We start from the raw sequence: 20,051 nt of genomic DNA on the forward strand, positions 1-20,051 counted from the left end.
TCAGTTACCTGTCTGTGGCAAAGACCAGATGGAACAACCTTCCAGGGCCGAGATGCCATGAGGTTTTCAAGATGAAATAGAACATCCTGGATTTTAAACAAAATGCTCAAGGAAACTGGTGATTTGCTGAATTTGATTTTCTGGCGTTAATCAGAAGAACTTTTTTATTTTTTTAAAATAGAATCTCCAAGTTTAAATGTACCCCATAGAGGAGGAATCTGAAGCTGAGAATAATTAACTTACCTCTGAAAGTTCTGGAGCTTTTTTACAGCATACTCTAGCACAGCACCCTTCACACAGTAGAAGCTCAATAAATAATTGTTGAAAGAAGGAAGGAAGAGCAGCACGTAGCGGTGGGGAAGGCATTGGCTCTCTCCCTCTTCACTGCTTCACATTGCAGGAACTCCCTGAGGTCACGCCCAGCCCATGCACAGGGAAAGCTTGGATTTGGAAGTCAGGAGACTTAGTTGTGTGACACTGGGCAGCCCCCTGACCCCGAACCTCACACCTTACACCTCACTTGCTCAGGCGTAAAGCAGAAAAAGAATACTTCGCATGGCACAGAGTCACAGTGAGATTCAAACAAGATCCCGTATGGAATCCACTTTCTGACTGTAGCATGGCCAACACGTTCTGCTCTTCCTATTTCTAAAACGTGCTGTCCACTGCGCTGACTTAGAAAGCAGACTATAAAATAAAACATTACCCAGTGAGCACACGGGGAAAGGTTGCTGATAGGAAAACTGGTTGTCTGGGGAAGGAAATCCTTGTGGATTCTCAAGGCACATCATTCACTGACACAAATTTTAAGTGAGCTTAAAAGTCAAGTGTAAATTATAGAACATGTGTCTGGACTCTCATGCAATGTAAAAGAATAAGGTACAGCTATTTGTACCGGCTTGGAAAGATCTCCCAGAGCTGGTGTTATAAGAAAGCCAAGCTGCAGAATGGTATTGTATACATATGTATGTGTGCGCATTTTACTTATGTAAAATAAATGCCACATACACGTGCGTGCACACATATGCCACAAATTCAGAAAACGCCTGAAGAATTCACACGTCAATTGTTAACAGTAGTTGCCTCTGGGGAAGGTAATGGAATTGGGTGTGAATGTGGCATTTTAATTTTTCATGAAACTTTTATATATATATATATATATATACACACACATACACACATATATACACACATACAGATATATGCATGCTAGGTGAATTTTTTAAATGGGTAGGTACTACTTCTAAATTTTAAAAACGATAGGTAATATTTCAAAAGTTACATGTAAAGAAGAAAACCATTAAGAATTATGAATAAATACCTGGTCCTAGCATGAAAAAATGAAACAATTTTGAAAGCATAAAAACGATGTAGAAAAGTCATAAAAGTATATCTAGAATTAACAGCATTAAATGTTCTCTGTCTAAAAAGGTAAGTAAAAGGTAAATGAAAAACTTGATAATTTGGCACCAAATATGCAAACGAATCATTCCCTTCTGTTATAAAGTGTTCAACACTGATGAAAGATTTGGGGTGCCTGGGTGGGCAGTCGTTTAAGCGGTCAACTCTTGGCTTCTGCTCAGGCCCTGATCTCACAGTCCAGAGATGGGACACCACATGGGGCTCAGTTTAGAATCGGCTTGAGATTCTTTCTCCTTCTCCCTCTGCCCTTCCCACTCATGCCCACTCTCTTTCAAATAAATAAATAAATACATATTTTTAAAAAACTGATTAAAACTTTAAGAATAAGATTGCTACCCTACCCCTGCAAAAGCCCTGACCCTCCCAGCATTCAGGCCCAGGCTTCCTGGCATGCCCTATACATTTGTAATTGTCATCTCGGGTCCTTATTTTGCAGACTGGACACTGATACAGTCATGGTGAGTCACATGGTCAACGTAAGCAAGCTGCCGTGTGGGGCAGTGCCCCAGGCCACTGAGCGCTGTCACAGCCTGCTACCGGGAGGGGTGAGGTCAGCAATATGCCCCACCTACCCTCTCACTTCCCTTGGCGAAATTTCAGAACAGCCCATCTTGTCTTCCCGGGATCTTGTCAGACCCAGACTCCCTCCATCTCTGCTCTTTAGACTCCTCTTAGAGGGTGATTTGAGGTCTGCTCCAAAAAAGGAGAAGTGCAGGTGGGAAGCAGTCGCCCCCCACCCCCGGGGTGGCCTCTGGATCGGCGGGAAAGCCCAGGCCTCACTGTGGATGCAGCGCGTCACCGTGTCATCTGCAGACGATTTCACTACCCCCGGGCCTTCCCACGGGCAGCAGGCTGGCTGCTCTCTCTTCCTCTAAGTGGACGGGCCTCCGGGGAATTGCCTGAGCCGGTCCCAGCAAGGAACTGGAACTGAGAGCCCAGAACTCGGTTCTCCAAAGTCACATGTCCAGGGCCGCAGGGCCCAGCCCCGCGGAGTCTCCCAGAGACCCCCGGTCATCAGAGAAAGGCTGTGTCCGCCACACCTCGGGACAAAGAATGCGTCTTTGAGGTTCCAGATGGTGCTTTTTGTTGCCCTCAGTGACTTTGCTCTGCCGGCTCAGAGGGCAAGCTGGGACTCCGAGCTGGTCCCCAGAGAGCCCTGCACCCCCGGGCGCTCACTCCCGCCCCCTCCATGCTGGGGCTGGGTGCCACCACCGTCCCTCCTGACATTCATTCGGAGTTAAAGGGAAATCCTGCACCCAGTGGCTCCAGTCTGGGAGGTCGAGCCGAAGTGGGACAGGAGCAGACAGTGCTTCCTAAAGAGAACGTTGAATGAAAATTTGCAATTAAAAATTCAGAGCATTGGGACCCCTGGGTGGCTCAGAGGTTGAGCGTCTGCCTTCGGCCCACGGTGTTATCCTGGAGTCCTGGGATCAAGTCCCACATCGGGCTCCCTATGTGGAGCCTGCTTCTCCCTCTGCCTGTGTCTCTGCCTCTCTCTCTCCCTGTGTCTCTCATGAATAAATAAAATCTTAAAAAAAAAGAAATTCAGAGCATCCCATCAAATACTTAACATCCTGCAACCCTGCATGGAGCAGTGGCACATGCGCAGGCGGGGAGCACCCAGGGATTCTGAGCGTGGCCTCCTTGCCCCGGGACAGGTGATAATTCCTAGGAATTAAGCATTCAGTGTGGTGCAGGGGACACGGTGGCTTCCGGATAAGACTTGAGCCCGTTACTTAATCTTCCTGAGTATGTATCTATAAAATTGCCATAATAATAAAAATCTCCCAGGATCTTATGAGGATTAACTGAGATAAGGTAGCCCAGCGCCCCGGCAGGACACAGTCTCAGGCCCGCATTAGACAAAGAAGGTGTCAGATTCCACTCCTTGCCCTGCAGTCTTCTTGTCTCTAGGGTCTGTTAGCTTCCTTATTCCCCAGGCTCACATGGTGCCACACGTAAACAAAAGAGCATTGCACAAATAAGTCACCTCATTAGGACTACCAAGCCCCTGATCAAAAAATTAATCCTATTTGTTAAGGTGGGTGGAGACAGCTGAACCTCCTACACTCTGAAAACCTGAGTAACATCTCTTTGCTTAGGTCTGGAATGTGTCAGAGACCAAGTCTTCCACCGCACAGGTCAGCAAACTCTGGCCCAAGGGCCCAGTGAGGTTCCCCTCCTGCCTGCTTTTGTAAGGACAGTTTTATTGGCTGCAGCCATGCTCATTCCTGGTGCATTCTATAGGGCTGCTTGCTCGGACAACCAGCAAACCAAGCTGTGTTGATCTCCGTATGGCCCACAAAGCCTAAAATACTTCCTTGTCTGGAACTTTACAGGAAAAAATTTGTCAACCTCTGCTCCACTGAATACTGTCTATTCCTCTATCATGAATATCCACAAAGCTGAGCCTAAATGCTAGGAATTAAACTGTGTAGCCCAAGAGTCATTTGAGGTTTACAAGCCCAGTGGTTGGGGATGGAGACTCAAAGGGATCTGAAGTTTGGAAAGAAGAGGCCTCTTTTTGGGTTGTGTCTGGCTTATTACTGCATAGCCCTGAAGGAAACATAGACCAAAATAAGACTTTCAAATAAACCTGAGGGTTTTAAGATTTGAGGTGGCTCAGTGGTTGAGCATCTGCCTTGGGCTCAGGCCATGACCCCAGGTTCCTGGGATTGAGTCCCGCATCAGGCTCCCCATAGGGAGCCTGCTTCTCCTTCTGCTTATGTCTCTGCTTCCCTGTGTCTCTCATGAATAAATACATAAAACCTTTAAAAAAAATAAAATGTGAGGAAGCAAAGTGGAGTAGAAGCAGTGCTATCCTGCGGGTTCCAGTCCCTGGTTGGCCACCAATTATGATCATGGGCAATCGCTTCACGTTCCTGGAGCAGTTACTCTACATGTAAATAAGGTAACATTCGCCGAACACCTGTTGAACTCCTTCTATAGGGAACCCACCCACCTGGACATGGAAGTTTGGGGCCAGATCATGACAGTCCCAACACAGGCCCTTCAGCTTGGTTATGTAATAGGATCTGGGACCGGCAGATGGGCCTTCTGGATCATGCCTTTTACACTGGCGTGAGCACCAGTTTACCACCCTAAGCACTCACCAGCCGACACTGCAAGCACGGCTTTATCTCTAGAACCACTAGTCCATGTGGCAAAAGGACCCTAAAGGTGCTGCCAACAGTCTCGGGATAATTGGGACCTGGCAGCAAATAAACCCTGCAGAATCAGGACCATGTTTGTTATCCCAGAGCCCCAAAGTGAGGATCACCTTCCAAAAGCTCAGAATCCAAGCCTCCTGATCCCATCTGCAGAGAGCCCATCATCCTGGACTGCGTGCCCCTCTCTCCTCTCCCGGAAGACCCATTCGGGGTGGTGACCCCGGTTGGCAAGGCAGAGGCTCACGGACGGTGGGCACATCACACCCAGATGAGACCCACAGCTGACAGCCCGGCATTGGGGTCAGTGGCTGCTGGGCGCAGCTCTTTCCCTGCCTCCTGAAGTTCAAATGCCAGCCTGATTTCTATCTGGAAGCATCCCAGCCCAAACATGGAACAAAAGTTCCCTCTGACAAGCCCATTCCGGGTTCCAAAGTATGTTTTTATGTTTGTTGGCAAATAGAACTGTCACCAGCAACAATAACAACACTGTTTCCCCTCTACTGAAGCTACTTCATTTCTTCACATTTGTTCCAGGGCTGGCGCTGGACAGATGAATAATGTAGGCTCGGCGGCTGGCCCAAGGCCTGACCTCGTGCCTCCGAAAGCAAACAGGGTGGTGCAAACGGGGAGACTTGTTTGTTTGAACTCTCCCTGCCTGATTTTAAAAAGAAAAGGAAAAAAGAGAAAAAGAAAAACAAACCTCCCACCACCCCATTTCATCATGGTAGACACTGAGGTTTTATTGTTTTGTTTTGTTTTTCTTTTTTGTTTTCATTTCTCACTTTTTGCAACGAGGAACTACAGCCCTCTACTGGTGCGGGGGACTGGCGCCAAGTCCTCGGTCGTCGGGGCGACCCTGCCATCTTGTGGCTGCGCGGGGGATGTGCACCTGCCCGAGCATCTCAGCATCTCCGCTTGCTGGAAGGGTTCTTCCCAGGGCCCAGACGGCCTTTCACTCAAGAATTCAAGACATCGCAGGGAAGTAAGTGGATCCCAGTCTGTGGGGGGAAACGTACACGAATCTGAAGTCATGATGTTGGTTCTTGATCTCAGTGTAGTCAACTATCTGTGACCTCACGCTTGAGCGCATGATCTCATGTTTATGAACCTGTTTTCGCCATCTGTAAATTGGAGCTCATGATACACGTTTGAATCGTAGAGTTTGGTGAAGCTTTGATGAGGTAGCACATATAAAGAGTGGCTTGTCAACTTTATACATGAATACACGAAAATATATTAAACATCCATAAAGAAGTGGATTCTCTCATCGTACCTGGTAAAACTGTTTCAGAGACTCAAAACCTGTTTGGCCACTAAGCCCTCCTATAGTATAAAGCCCACGGCTTAAGATGAAAGAAAAGGACTTCACGCTGACTTCCGCCCTCCTACATGCACAGACTGTCAATTTCTCTTCTTTTTCGCTTTTTGGGTTTAAGTAAAACCAGGCTCTTTGGCCTTTCTGCGTAGGGCCAGCAAGGAATGTAGATGGGCCTGTGGAGGTTAAACTTTGCTTACCTGGAATCATAAAGTGCCCATTAGCGTTGAGGCTTGGGTATTTGGCTACCTCATATCCTCTTAAAAGCCAGAACCAGACACAGCAGCGAAAGAAGCACTCATACAATGTCTGTGCCACACGATGCAGACACAAGATGACTCATCAAACACAAGATAGGTTTGGCCACTGCTTCTCTGCAGTTGTTTGGAGGAAGCCAAGAATTTCTGGTGTCTAGCTCCGGGCTTGCTGAACAAACCCAAATATTGCGGTCCTCACCTTGCGCTAAGTTTCAGTTCTGCTTAGGCTGGCAGGCCAGCCTGTGCTCAGTCCACGGATAAAATTTCCAAGGCACTGGTCTGAGTCCAGAGGTCTCCTACTCACAGCTGGCCCTTTCTGGGTCTTCCAGTTACATAGTTTGTCACTCATCTCACTGACACGCGAGGCAGGCTTAGGGTAGTTTTGGCAGCGGGATAGATAGTTTTGCAAAGAGAAAATAGCATACCAGTCAGGGGACAGCAAATCCTTGGGCAAGTAGTGAAGAACTATGACTCAGATTTCCAGGCCATCTGCACCCCCAGGCTAGGCCCTGTTACCTCCGTGCTCACCTTCTTCTAAGTTGGGTTCGCCTAGGCCTGTTGTGAGGAAGCCACCTTTAGAGTCATGCATGTCACCAAGGAGCCTGTGTTACAGTTGGAGAGGAATAGAAGACTGAGACAGGCTGTGTCTCTGGGAAGGTCCTATGGCAGATCAGGGGTGGGGTGGAGGTGAGGGATGGAAAGGCAAGGTAATGCCCTGCCCTGCAGATTGAGTGTGTCCCTCCCAACCCTCAGAGATGACATGCCGGAACTCTAAACCCAGAGAAGCCGCAGGAAGACACAAGGGGGGAAGGCTTTTCTTCAGAGATTTCCCATATCTGATCAACTATTTACATTAACCAGATGAGAGTAGGAATTCAGGGTGTGGTGGCCAGACTTTTGGAACTGAAATACAGTATGACCACACAAGGCAAAGGTGATTGTGGGCATGATAAGACTGCAGATGAAAGTATTAGCCGCCTGTGGTGTGTCCTAAAGGAGAAGTTCGGGCATCAGAGTTTGAGTGCTAGCCACATGGCCAGGAGATTGCAGAAAGCCAGAGGGTGGAGGATGTCTCAGAACGTACTATTGCACCCAACACTTTCACATCCACATATGCAACTGGAATTGGCAAACAGACACAATGGGTGACCAGACAGCACCAACTTTAAGTATAAACCAATGAATTCATTTATTTGGATGAATATAGTTATTTTTAGGATAATTTTTTAGATTTATTTGGGATAAACTTATTAATATCACCCAGTAGTTAAAATACCTATTCTGTGTACCAGATCTCGCAAAAGTTTAAGGAGGAGTAGAGAAAATATTTTCAGAGTTGGCTTAAAGGGGCGCTTGAGTGGCTCAGTCGGTTAAGCTTCCAACTCTTGATTTCAGCCTGGGTCATGATCTCAGGGTCATAAGATCAAGCACCGCATGGGTCTCCATGCCCAGCGCAGAGTCTATTTGAGTTTCTCTCTCCCTCTCCCTCTGCTCCTCCTCCCCATGCTCTCCTTTTCTCTCTCTCTAAAATAAATAAAGAAATATTTTTTAAAATGTGGCTGTGGTATATGTTACACAACACATTTGAAGATTTTGACTGGCCTTTGCCCCTGATTGCTGGGAGGAGCCTCTCCACCCTTGGAGTAGGAGTGTCTTGTTATTCATGGTGGGCCCCACAGATCACACTTGACTTTATGCTAACCAGGGGCTTCAGGGTGGATTCCTAAACAGTTTCAGGGATGGGGACTGGCCATGATGGAAAGACTAGCCATGTGATTGGAGAATGGAAGATTTGAGCCACATGATGTCAAGCCCAATCTCTGGGGAATGGAGATTCAGTGACTCTGGCCAATGATTCAATTAATCATGCTTACATAACTGAACCCCAATAAAAACTCTGGACACCAAAACTTAAGTGAGCTTCCCTGGTTGGTAATCATACACTGACATGCTGACACAGTAACTCATGCTGAGGACACCAGAGCTACATGTTCAGGACCCGCCCTGGTTCCCACTCTGGCATCCATTTCTTCATCTGGCTGGTCCTGATATGTATCCTTTACAAGAAAACTATATTGTACATATAGCACTTTCCTGAGTTCTGGGAGTCACTCCAGCAAATTATGGAACCTGAGTGAGTAATGGGAACCAAATTTCTAGCCAGTTGGTGAGAAGTGCAGGGAATCCCCAAGCCTGCGGCTGGTATCTGGAGGGAGGGAAGTCTTGTGGACGAGTGTGCCTTAATCTGATATGTGATCCAACTCGGATAGTTGGTGTCAGAATTGCATAGCACTATGAGGATGCAGAGTCCCTGGGGAAATTCACAAAGCGCTGTGTTTAATGGGAATTATGTCTGTTCACATATTCACCTCCCATATACATGAGACGCATCCAGAAATATTGGTTGAACGAATGAGTTAATGATGTAAAAGTGGGTTCTCTGCCCACTTCTCTGCCTGGGTTGTGGATCATGCCTCATGTGACCCGCCCAAATCAAGCCCCATCCCCACCTATACCCCACTAAGTGTCCTTGGTGTGGTGGAACTTTATGAGTGTCCTGGGGAGAATCTGTCTGGCTGTCTCCCCTCACCTTGATACTCAGATCCCTCCTACAAGAACGCTCATTTGCTTACTTTCACCCACAATATGGGCGAGAAAAAAAAAATCTAGTGGTATTTTATCCCATAGTCCAAAACTAATAGCAACACAAAACTAGAAAACTTATTCTTTTCCCTGGAAAGGAAAGGGAACTACTGGAAGAAGAATCTGGCAGGCATGTTTGAAGAGACTTCATTGGAACTGGAAGGGCTTTCTAATTGAGCCATAATCAACATGTAACACTATATTAGTTTTAGGCATATACACGAAATGATGACCAGAATTAGTTTAGTCAGCACTTGCCACCACACATGGTGGCAAATTTTTTCTTGTGGTGAGAAATTTAATGACCTACTCTCTTAGCAACTTTCAAATGTCCAATACGATGTTATTAACTGTGGTCACCATGCTGTACATTACAGCCCCAGACCTTACTCTTCTCATACAGGAAGTTTGTACCTTTGACCCCCTCTATCCACCCCTACCCCATGTGTCTGGCAACCACCTATGTGTTCTTGGTATCTATGAGTTTCACTCTGTTTAAGATTCCACATACAAGAGAGATCATACAGTATTTATCTTTCTCTGTCTGTTTTATTTTACTCAGCATAATGCTCTCAAGGTCTATCTATAATGTCAAAAATAGCAGAATTTCCTTCTTTTTTGTGGCTGGATAATACTCTATCCTGTGTGTGTGTGTGTGTGTGTGTGTGTGTGTGTTTGTGTGTGTGTGTGTACCACATTTTCTTTATCCATTCATCCACTGATGAACCATTAGGTTGTTTCTAGGTCTTGGCTATTGTGAATAAAGCTGCAGTGAACATGGGGGTGCAGAGAGCTTTTCAAGATAGTGATTTCATTTCCTTCAGATAAATACCCAGCAGTGGGATTACTGGATCATATGACAATTCTATTTTTAGAATAGTTTTCTGTTTTCCACAGTGGCTGCACCGATTTACATTCCTACCAACACTGCATGTAGGTTCCTTTTTCTCCACATCCTCACCAGCGCTTGTTATTTCTTGTCTTTTTGATACTAGCCATTCTGACAGGTGTGAGGCGGTATCTCACATTGGTTTCAACTTGCATTTCCCTGATGACTGGCAATGTTGAGCACCTGTTCATGTGAACTGGAAGTTTAGACTGTATGACCAGGAGACTTGTTCATGGTAGTCACCCAGAACACATGCCTCACCTCCCCTCCCGCTCACAAATCCCTAAGCATTATAGAAAAGACAGTCTTAAAAATCATAAGAGCACAGGAAACCTAGAAGAGGTGCTCTTAATGATCCAGACATGTTGTCAAATCCTCAGAGCCCAGAAGGCAGGCAGGGATGGGGCTCGAGAAGGAAGCCACAGCGCCAGACACCATCAAGAGATGACTGTTGCTAGTGATGGTGCCTCAGGCCAGGGGACAGAGATGCGAGGACGGAGAGGAGGCTGGGGCGCTATTGCTGAGGCTGGTTTGGGACAGCCTTGGTGAGCTGATGAGGGATTATTTAGGTTTAAGAAGCAGATTCCCTGAAACAACAGGGAGTCCTTCAAGCTGACGTGACCCCTCCTTCCACTTTCCCCTCCCTGCTACTCACAGGAGGGGGCTACAGCCTTCACAGGGAGGCCAAGAGAAGATCTTGAGTACAGCTACGTGCCCACCACCAGGAAACAGCAACTGCTTGAGGAAAAACCAATCCCATGAAAGACAGACACCAAACTCCACAGACAGAACATTCTCAGGGACTCCAGGGCAACAGAATGAAGTGAGGCAGCCTGCAGAGGAGTCTCACAGGCTGGGTGACTTGGTGGCATAGCTGTTGGAGGCTGGAAAAGCCTAGGTCCAGGCAAGGAGGCCTGGCTGCACTCTGACCAGTATCCCCGTGTTTGCACAGAACCTGTCCTGCCCTCCCCAGATGGGTTCCATTTCCAGTCCCTATGTGAAGCACAGAATGCTCCCATCTTCAGAGCCTGCAGGCTCCACACTTTCATCTGGGATGGAGTCCCCATCTTGTGTTTCTTTCCCCTGGGATTTGGGCTGTGATTTATTGGACCTTAACCTCTCTGTGTTTTTTTCTCTTCAGAAACTTTTGCTGTTCTCATAGGGCCTCTCATGTCTGGAACACATTTGAACCTGAGAAATACTTGCTGAACCGACAGACTTACCAAAGGCACAGAAGTGCCCCTGGGCTCTGCCCCTGCTCATAGAACCTCTGGAAGTTGCATGTTGTCAGCCCCCACCATTTGGGAGCTGAATGACTGAATTCATACTTTTCTAGATATTCATTTTTAATTGTTAAGCTAATATGATGAAATATATATCCATTCCATATTTCATATCCACTTTAATACATACATCAGTCATAGAATTAGCAATATTTCTAGAAGCATATGAACAAGGTTTTAGGGCTGGATTAATGAGTGGTTCTTCTAGAGGCAGGAGTTCACAGGCACCAGGCACACACAATATCATTAGATCCCCTGGCAACGCAGGGTGGGAGGGGTGGGTGGGGGGATGTGAGGCAAACACCAGATTCTCTTCTGACTTTCAGGGGTTTTTTAGGTTTTGGGTTTTTTGTTTGTTTGTTTGTTTTTTGTTTTTTTAGGTTTTGTTTTTTGTGGGTTTTTTTTTTTTTGAAGATTTTATTTATTTATTCACGAGAGATACAGAGAGAGAGAGAAGCAGAGACATAGGCAGAGGGAGAAGCAAGTTCCCTGCAGGGAGCCTGATGAAGGACTCAATCCCAGGACCCCGGGATCATGACCTGAGCCGAAGGCAGATGCTCAACAACTGAGCCACCCAAGTGCCCCTGACTTTCAGTTTTCTAGATCATTCTAATGAATGATTCTCAGGTTGTTAGAAAATGTAACTCCCAGGCCTAGACTGTAGGGCTAAGTCAACAATTCACATTAAAATGGTTACTCTAGAGTCTGGCAATATAAATAAATAACTGTGCCACCATGTGTATTCTTATCTCATGTCTAATTCTTGGCTTTGAACACCTTTCAATGTCTAGTGTTCATATTGTTCAAACCAATAATTCCCCCTACACTACCATCTCTTCTAAGTGTGAGAATTAATTGCTGGCACCAGGATTCCTCCTAGGACGGGAGCTGTCTTTGCTGAGAAAAGATGCCTTGATTAGTGTTTGAGTAGAAGATGAGCCTTATTCTTAGGGGCCTGGGTATCAGATGGCCTCATACCTGCCAAGGATAAGGCCAAAGTGCTACATAACCAAGGGACAGAGATGAGCAAAAAGGGGATGGAGGGAGGGCCCCAAGTGGCCATCCTAGGACCCTCAAAATCTTGAGCAGCATCTAAACACATGACTGTTCTGTGTGAGTGATTTTCTATTGTGAAAGCCACAGAAGTAGCTGAGTCGTTTGTGAAGGTAAACATGATCCTGGGCTAAGACAGGCTAGGGGAAGGCTAGACCCAGGGCAGAGGAGGCTGGGGGACCCACATCCCCATCACTTAGCAACCTCTACGACATCTGTGGCTTCCATCAGTTTCAGGATTGGGAGTTTTGAGGCATCTCATATGGACAATCTCAGTTGATACCTGGATTAATCAGAGATGCGGACAGGAATTTGTGTACAAGGATATAAATCACAGAATTACATATAATGTTGCAAACTGGGAAACCTAATGGTATGATGATAGGGATCTGGTTAAATAAACCAAGAGAGAGCCATTTAGTAACGTGAGAAAGTTTCCACTATAAACATCAATAAAAAAAACAATCGGAATATTACTGGTATTATCGATACTTGGTATTTGTTTGTTTTATATTTTAAATAAGTGACCTTTTCTCAAAGAAAAGAGAAAGACTAAAATTTCAACAGATCATTCCAGAGCTTGCAGGATTATGATGACTTGTCTTTTCTTTGGTTTACTTCTACATGATTTTCAGATTCTCCATAATGAGCAAAGTAAGGTTATAATCAGGAGAATCAACATCACTCTTGCAGCGTGGGAGTGAAGTTTGTTTGTGTTAGTTGGCTTACTTGGCAGACATAGGAGAAATGAGCAAGGATGGTTGCCCTTAAGTGATGTTTGGTCATCACTTATTTATACCATTTAGGTAGAGACAACATTTGTTTAGCAGAGATGGGAAGGGTTCAGAAACATTTTTTGGAAATCTCCATCCAGTCTTGTCAGGAAAAAAAAAAAAAGGAAAGAAGAAAAAACAGAGAAGGAAGATAGGAAATGGAGGGAAAAAATACATTTAGACTCTCTTCCGAAATGGGCTCTGAACTGGCAGGTGGTTTTTGTTTCACTTTTGCATGTCATTAGTTCTCTTTTACCAAGTCAAAAAGAGTGACAGTTGGATTATGGATGAGTCGGCAGTCACGCAGAACTTGCGTGTGTATGCACGTGTGTGTGTGTGTGTGTGTATCTATGTGTACAGAGGGAGGCAACAACTCCTTTCCATGTCCTATGTAAATTATCTGCTATAAAGAAAGACAGAGCCTCCATGAAGCTTTGACTCCTGCCCCCCTCTCCCACCAACCCCCGCAAAACTGAGGAAACCTTAATCATTTTCAAGCTGTAATCATTCTCAAATCTGCTGCCAGATTGAGTTGCAAGAGGTCAGGCTTGACATATTATGATCTCAAAGATATTTGAGGAAGAAATTATATCAGATGTTCTGGGTCAGCCAGATAATGCCTGAGCCTGGTGTCCCATCCCCAGCCCTGACATTAAAGAGACACAGTTCCTCCTCTTGACATCGGCCACCAAAGAACAGCATCATATTGGCAAAATTTTGGAGACCATACCATGACTTCGAATTAAGTACAGGCTATGGCACCTGTGCCTGCGCAACCCTAGTCAAGCCACCTCATGTCTTGGGACCTGCCACCTCCTCTGTAGCATGAGCACTTAACTTGGGGCATTTTTAAGGTGTCTTTAAGCACTGGTAGTCTATCATTCTTTAATTGTAGAATTTACGTACAAGAGTATGCATATGTCTGTGTCTGTGTGATATTTATTTGCCCAAATGGAAGACAAGTAAGGGCATAGGTGACAATTTCAATGATATTTAACACTAAGGGGGAAAAGGAAGGGAATAATCATTGATTGAACTACTCCTGAGAGTCTAGACGGCATAGAGTAACTTTACAGTTTTGGAAACTGAGGCTCAGTTGGAAAGTGACTTGCTCAAGATCATCCAGTCTTTAGGAGCCACAGGTGAGAAACAGCATCCAGACTAACTCCAAACTGTGGATTGGCAAATCATTATGGCTTGGGACCCCTCCCCTTCATGAGGCTCTTTTGGTGTTGAGGTGGGGTTAGGTACCACCTGGACCTTACCACTCTCGTCACTCGTGGCACTGAGACAACGCTGCCAAGCTCTCACACCTTCTGCCACTAGGCTGGCCACCACCACTCCAGACAACACCCATCCGTACTACAGCAGCTGCCAATGGGGACTTGCAGTTGGAAGAAGAGTGGTTACAGCCCACAAGCTCCATGGAAGGTCATCTTGCTTATGAGCTGTGCGTTCCAGGCTCTGGGCTGAAGGGTAGTTAACTGAGAGGTAACACCTCAAGACTATTAACCACGGCCCTCAGCATGCCTGACAGCTCTAGGACTACTGGTCGACACACCTTCCCACTCAGGGTGAGTTTTCTGCCTCCCCAGGCGAGGTGCACCTCCCATCTCTCACCCCTCAGGGGTTGGGAAAGATGTGACTAAGCCAAGCTCCTCATTACTGCGCTGACTGCCATTCCTGGAACATCTGCTCATATAGGAGCAGAGCATGGGCAAGGACCCAAAAGGTTCCATCGCCTTGTTCTAGCCACCATGCCACCTTTGCCTCTTTCAGCAACCTGTTTTCAGGAGAAAGTGAATTCCAAAAGTTCAACATATGCCATACCATTTCAGGAGGCTGAGTTATATTGAAAAGAGTAAAAGACCAGGAAATTACTAGTTGTCCTGTCGCTGTTTAGCTATGAGACTCTGGGCAAGCCACCACCACTCTTCAGGCCTGAGTTCCCACTTCCATACAGTAAAGACATTAGGGAAGGCAATCCCTTGCACCTTCTCTGTCTCTGGGGTCCACCCTGTTCCCCAGCCCGGCCACTTTCCCAGGGTGCGGGCAGCATCCTTCTAGAAGCTGGATTTTGTGGAGTCACTTGGCGTTCACCTTTCTTGACTTTTCTGAGTTTACTTCCTCCCGGCATGGTGGAGCGCTAGCCTCCTTCTGTTGACGCGTGTGGCTCTCCGAGTGCCGCAGAGACAGAGCAGAGCCGGATGCCAGCCACCGCCCCCGAGAGGCACCGTTGCCCGCCACCGGGGCTGCCTGCTGACCTCTCCCCATGGCCGCGGCCATCTTGCAGGCCCTGCCTGGCAGCCTCCCACGGCGGGCAGGTGCGGCCTCCCCAGCTCCCCCAGACACCCCCTGAGGCGTCAGCTGGCCCCGGCGCCTTTGCCACCGGGAATACTGGCACCGACCCTTCGGAGCACAAGGAGCTCTTGCGCCCTGGGGCCTTCCCAGGCGTCTCACACAGACGAGTCCCCACAGGGCCAATAATCTCACCCCATTTCACAGACGGGGAACTGTGGCCACAGAAGCTCCTCGTCTTCCAGGAAGGAACAAAGGCGAGGCATCAGCCAGGGCAGCAGCCAGAGCCCAGGCACTCTCCCAGAGCCATGCAAGCTTTCGTAATCGGTCATGCGTCTTTTTACCTTTTGAAACTTTGTGGGATTTATATATAGCCTCCATCTTGTCCCTCTGAACTCGGCAGGGCTCACCATCAGTCACTGGGCTGAACACCTGGAACTCTGTGGGGACTGTCATTAGAAGGATGCGAGGCCAGGTGTGGTTTTGGACCAGAGACCTATTGGAATAGGGAGGATTTCTCACTTTCCAAGTTTACTCTGCTCAAGTTAAAACAATTAACCTCCTTTCCCCTTCAAACAACTGTTCTCCGCAGCTTTCTACTAGCTATAGCCAACCCGGAGACACAATGTCAAAAGTGGACTCTCTCTACCCTTGAAGCCTCCCAGGGAAGAGGACAGTAGACCCTCCCCCTGGGCTTCCTTCTGCCCTCGCTGCCCCCTTCCCCACCAGCGTCACCCACCACCCTCTGGATGCCAGACCTCCTGAGAGTGGGGATTTTCTCCTCTGCTGGGGTCATGACGAGATGGCAGTGAAGGGGGGCTTATAGGCCCCCACGTTGGGCCCCAGACTCATCTCTCGAGGGTTTGCCAGGCAAGCCAGCAGGGAGGGAAGGACAGATGGCAAGGTTATTCCCAACCACTTGGGGTCTTAGCTCTCTTAACTGATGTAGCTGTCAGCACGTTCCCCTTCTCGGGCTGCAGCCTCCCCCAGGACACACTCACACACACACACGCGCACACACACTCAAAAACTCTTGATGGTATTAATATTTTTAGGAAATCACCTGCCTCCTTCTTGTATAACACAGTAGCTAGCATGAATTGAATGCTGATCCCACTCTGGGTACAGTGCTGGGTGATTTTCATGCACTGATGACTGCATTCAATGCTCACAACAATCCTATGACGATGCACATGTGATGGATCTAAGGCTCAAGAACTGGGGTAAATGACCTGGGTCCCCCAGCCAGTACGTGGCAAAGCCAGGACTTGAGACCCAGTTTTATCTGACAGGTGAGTTCACTGGCCACCATCTGATGGGGCACCTGGTGGCTCAGTCTATTAGGCATCTCTCTCTCTCTCTCTCTCTTTTTTTAAGATTTTATTTATTTATTCAGAAGAGACACAGAGAGAGGCAGAGACACAGGCAGAGGGAGAATCAGGCTCCATGCAGGGAGCCCGATGCAGGACTCAACCTTGGAACCCCAGGATCACGCCCTGAGCCAAAGGCAGATGCCCAACCACTGAGCCACCCAGACATCCTGGCGTCTGACTCTTGATTTCAGCTCCAGTAATGATCTTAGGGTTGTGAGATCGAGGACCCTGTCAGGCTCTGCGCTCAGCACAGAGTTTGCTTGAGACTCTCTTTCCCTCTCCCTCTGCCCCTGCCCGCCACTTGCACTCTCTTCCTAAAAAAGAAAAAAAAAATTAGTTAATTAAAAAAAATTTTTTAAGTAAAAAAATACTGGCCATCATCTGAGATCTTCTCCATGATGTAGGGGTGAGCTGCAGGTATAAGACATTGCTGGTCTGTATGAGGCAGTCCCAGGCAGCCCTTGGTACCCTTGTGCCTGAGAGGGAAGGTCACCCTCATCCATTGCACATAGGCTGGCCTTTTCCTCAGGTGACAGGGAGGGGCCAGGATGGCCTGCCCCCCTTCAAAAACACTGCCCAATGCAGGCTTTTCAGATGGTTGGAAGTAATTCAGCATTGAGATGAATTGATCATCTTGCAGAAATGACCTAAAGCAGTGGTTTTCAGACATGGTTGCACACTAGACAGCAGGAGAGACTTTTTAAATCTGGATGACCAGACTACACCCCATGCCACTTAAATCAACACATAATTGGAAATCAACCATCAGAAATTTTCAAAAATATTTAAAAATTTTCCAACAATCACAAATTTGTAGAAAGTTTCCAAATTGCTGTGGATGGACTGTGTGCCCTCCAAAACTCTTATGTTAAAACTCAAGTGTGGGAGCACCAGGGTGGCTCAGTCAGTTAAGCATCTGCCTTCAGCTCAGGTCATGATTCCAGAGTTCTGAGACAGAGCCCTGTGTTGGGCTCTCTGCTCAGTGGGGAGTCTGCTTCTCCCTCTCCCTTGCCTGTCACTCCCCCTGCTTGTGTTCTCTCTTTATATATATCAAATAAATAAATAAAATCTTAAAAAAAATAAAACTCTAATGTGATGGTGTCAGGTGGCCTTGGGGATGATTAGGTCCTGAGGGTGGAGCCCTGGTGAATGGAATCAGTGCCCTCATGAGAAGAGACAGGGAAGTTTGCTACTTCTCTCTGCTTTCCACCCTGCGAGAATATGGCCATCTACAGCCAGGAAGAATGTCTTCATCAAGAAACCTGGTGTCCTGGCACCCTGATCTTAGACTCCAGCCTCCAGAAATGTGAGAAATACACTTCTGGTGCCTAACTAAGCTGCCCTGATCATGGCATCTTGTTATAGCAGCCCAAATTGATTAAGATACACGTAAAATACAAAAAACTTTTTTTCTGAACTGATTGAGTGTAATTTGCCAACTTAGCATACCACTTCTTCAAACATATTTGGGTCTGTTCCCTATAAACATAGACATTCTCCTACATAACCACAATAAAAATCCCCAAATCAGGAAATTAACATTGTTACGTCTCTACCAACTAATCCACAGACTCTGTTTGGGTTTCACCAATACGGTTGAATAATAAAAAAAAATATTATTATTATTGCCCTGACAACATTTTTAACAGCAAGAGGGTGTACTTCAGAAATCACAAGGAGTGGTCATTGGTCAAGTGTCTTCAGTCTCCTTCAGCCTGGAAAGTTCCTCAGTCTTCCCTTGACTTTTAGGACCTTGATACATTTCAAGAATATTTGGGAGAACATCCCTCCACTTGGGTTCACCCAACATCCCCTTATGAGGAGGTTCAATTTATTCATTCTTGGCAAGAATATGACAGAGAGGATGCTCTGTTCTCCTTGCATCCTGTTGGGTGGCTCACAATTTTTATTTATCCCATTACTGATGGCATCCAATTTGATCTCTTGATTTAAGGTGGTGTCTGCCAGCCCTCCCCACTGTAAAGTCGCTCCTTTTCCCTTTGTAAAGTCATTTGTATTTCATGATGAGAGGCAAGTGGTGAGTTGCATCCTGGGAGACTGGATGGTTATTTTTACTTCTTGCCAGGTGATCCCAGAGTGCAATCAACTTTGGGAATCAGCGGCCTAATTCCTCCCTGTGAAATAAGTGTCAGCAAACACATAGGGGCCTTTGTGACATGAGTTAATAATAACAGTAAATCTTACATGTACTAGCTAACATTTATCACGGTCTTGTGTGCCATCTACTGAGCTAGTTATTCTGTGTGCATTGTCACCATCATCTAACAGCTCACAGTTATAATTCATGCATTCAGCAGATTCTTATTATACACCAACTATGGGCCAAATACTTCTAGGTGCTGGGGATACAGCTTTGCATGACAGAGACCCAAATCCTCTTTCTCGTGGTGGCTACACTCTAGAGGAACGCCATGTATCAAATACCATACTAATTACTCTATGTTCATAGTAATGATGACAATAATATTCATGACTTGTCTTCATCAAGCACTATGGGCCAGACCCTTAGATCACCACCACAACAACACGAGGAGGCAGGTGCTTTTATTATGTACTTAAGAATTCATGTCAGGGAAAGAAAGGCTCTAAGGCATATAGAAATGCAGCCAGCACAGCATTTGATACATTAATTACACTCTCGTCAGTGTTAGCAAAGATGATTGTGGACGCTGGGATTTTTGGAGAATCACACCAAACTAACAAATACATTACATGCATCAAGTTGGTAGAAATAGAAAGATGGACAATATCAAGTTCTGACAAGGATGTGGGGCAATGTGACCTTTACGCAATGTTGGTTCAAATGTTAGCTAGTGCAGACATTTTGAAGAGCATACTCTATATGTATTCCCAAGAACCCTGGAAAACCATCCTTAGGTAGATTCACTGGAGAAATCACCATGCAAGTTCACAAAGAGGCATATGCATAGAAGTTCATGCAGAGTTGTGTGTACCACTGAGTTGAAGGCAAGCAAGGGACCCTTACTGGGGAGATAGACAAGCAAAATCTGTTATGTGTATTTGGTGAAATACTTTGCAGGAGACAGAAGAAATCATCTGGATTACATAAAACGTGTAAATCTCAAAATCATAATGTTAATCCAAAAATGTAAGAAACAGAATATGTATAACATAATAACATTTATAAGAGTTTAAAAACAACCTTCAGGGGCACTTGGGTGGCTCAGTGGTTGAGTGTCTGCCTTTGGCTCAGTTGTGATCCTGGGGTCCCAAAATCGAGTCTTGCATCAGGCTCCCCAGGAAGCCTGCTTCTCCCTCTGCCTATGTCTCTGCTTCTCTCTATGTCTCTCATGAACAAATACATAAAATCTGTTAAAAGAAATAAAATTAAAAAGAAAACAACCTACAGAACAACATTGTGTATTGTGGAAGATGTATATGTACATATGTGTGGTGGAAGGCGGATTGGAAGAAGATGCATTAAATATATGTCTGGATGTGCAGTGGGGATGGGGATGGGGGGTGGTAATGGGACTGTAGCTGGAGGACCAAGGGAAACAATAATAATTTAAAAATAGAAGAAAGGGCATCTG

The sequence above is a fragment of the Canis lupus genome, chromosome 7 (genome assembly GCF_011100685.1).
Source record: "Canis lupus familiaris isolate Mischka breed German Shepherd chromosome 7, alternate assembly UU_Cfam_GSD_1.0, whole genome shotgun sequence".
Classification (NCBI taxonomy): Eukaryota; Metazoa; Chordata; class Mammalia; order Carnivora; family Canidae; genus Canis; species Canis lupus.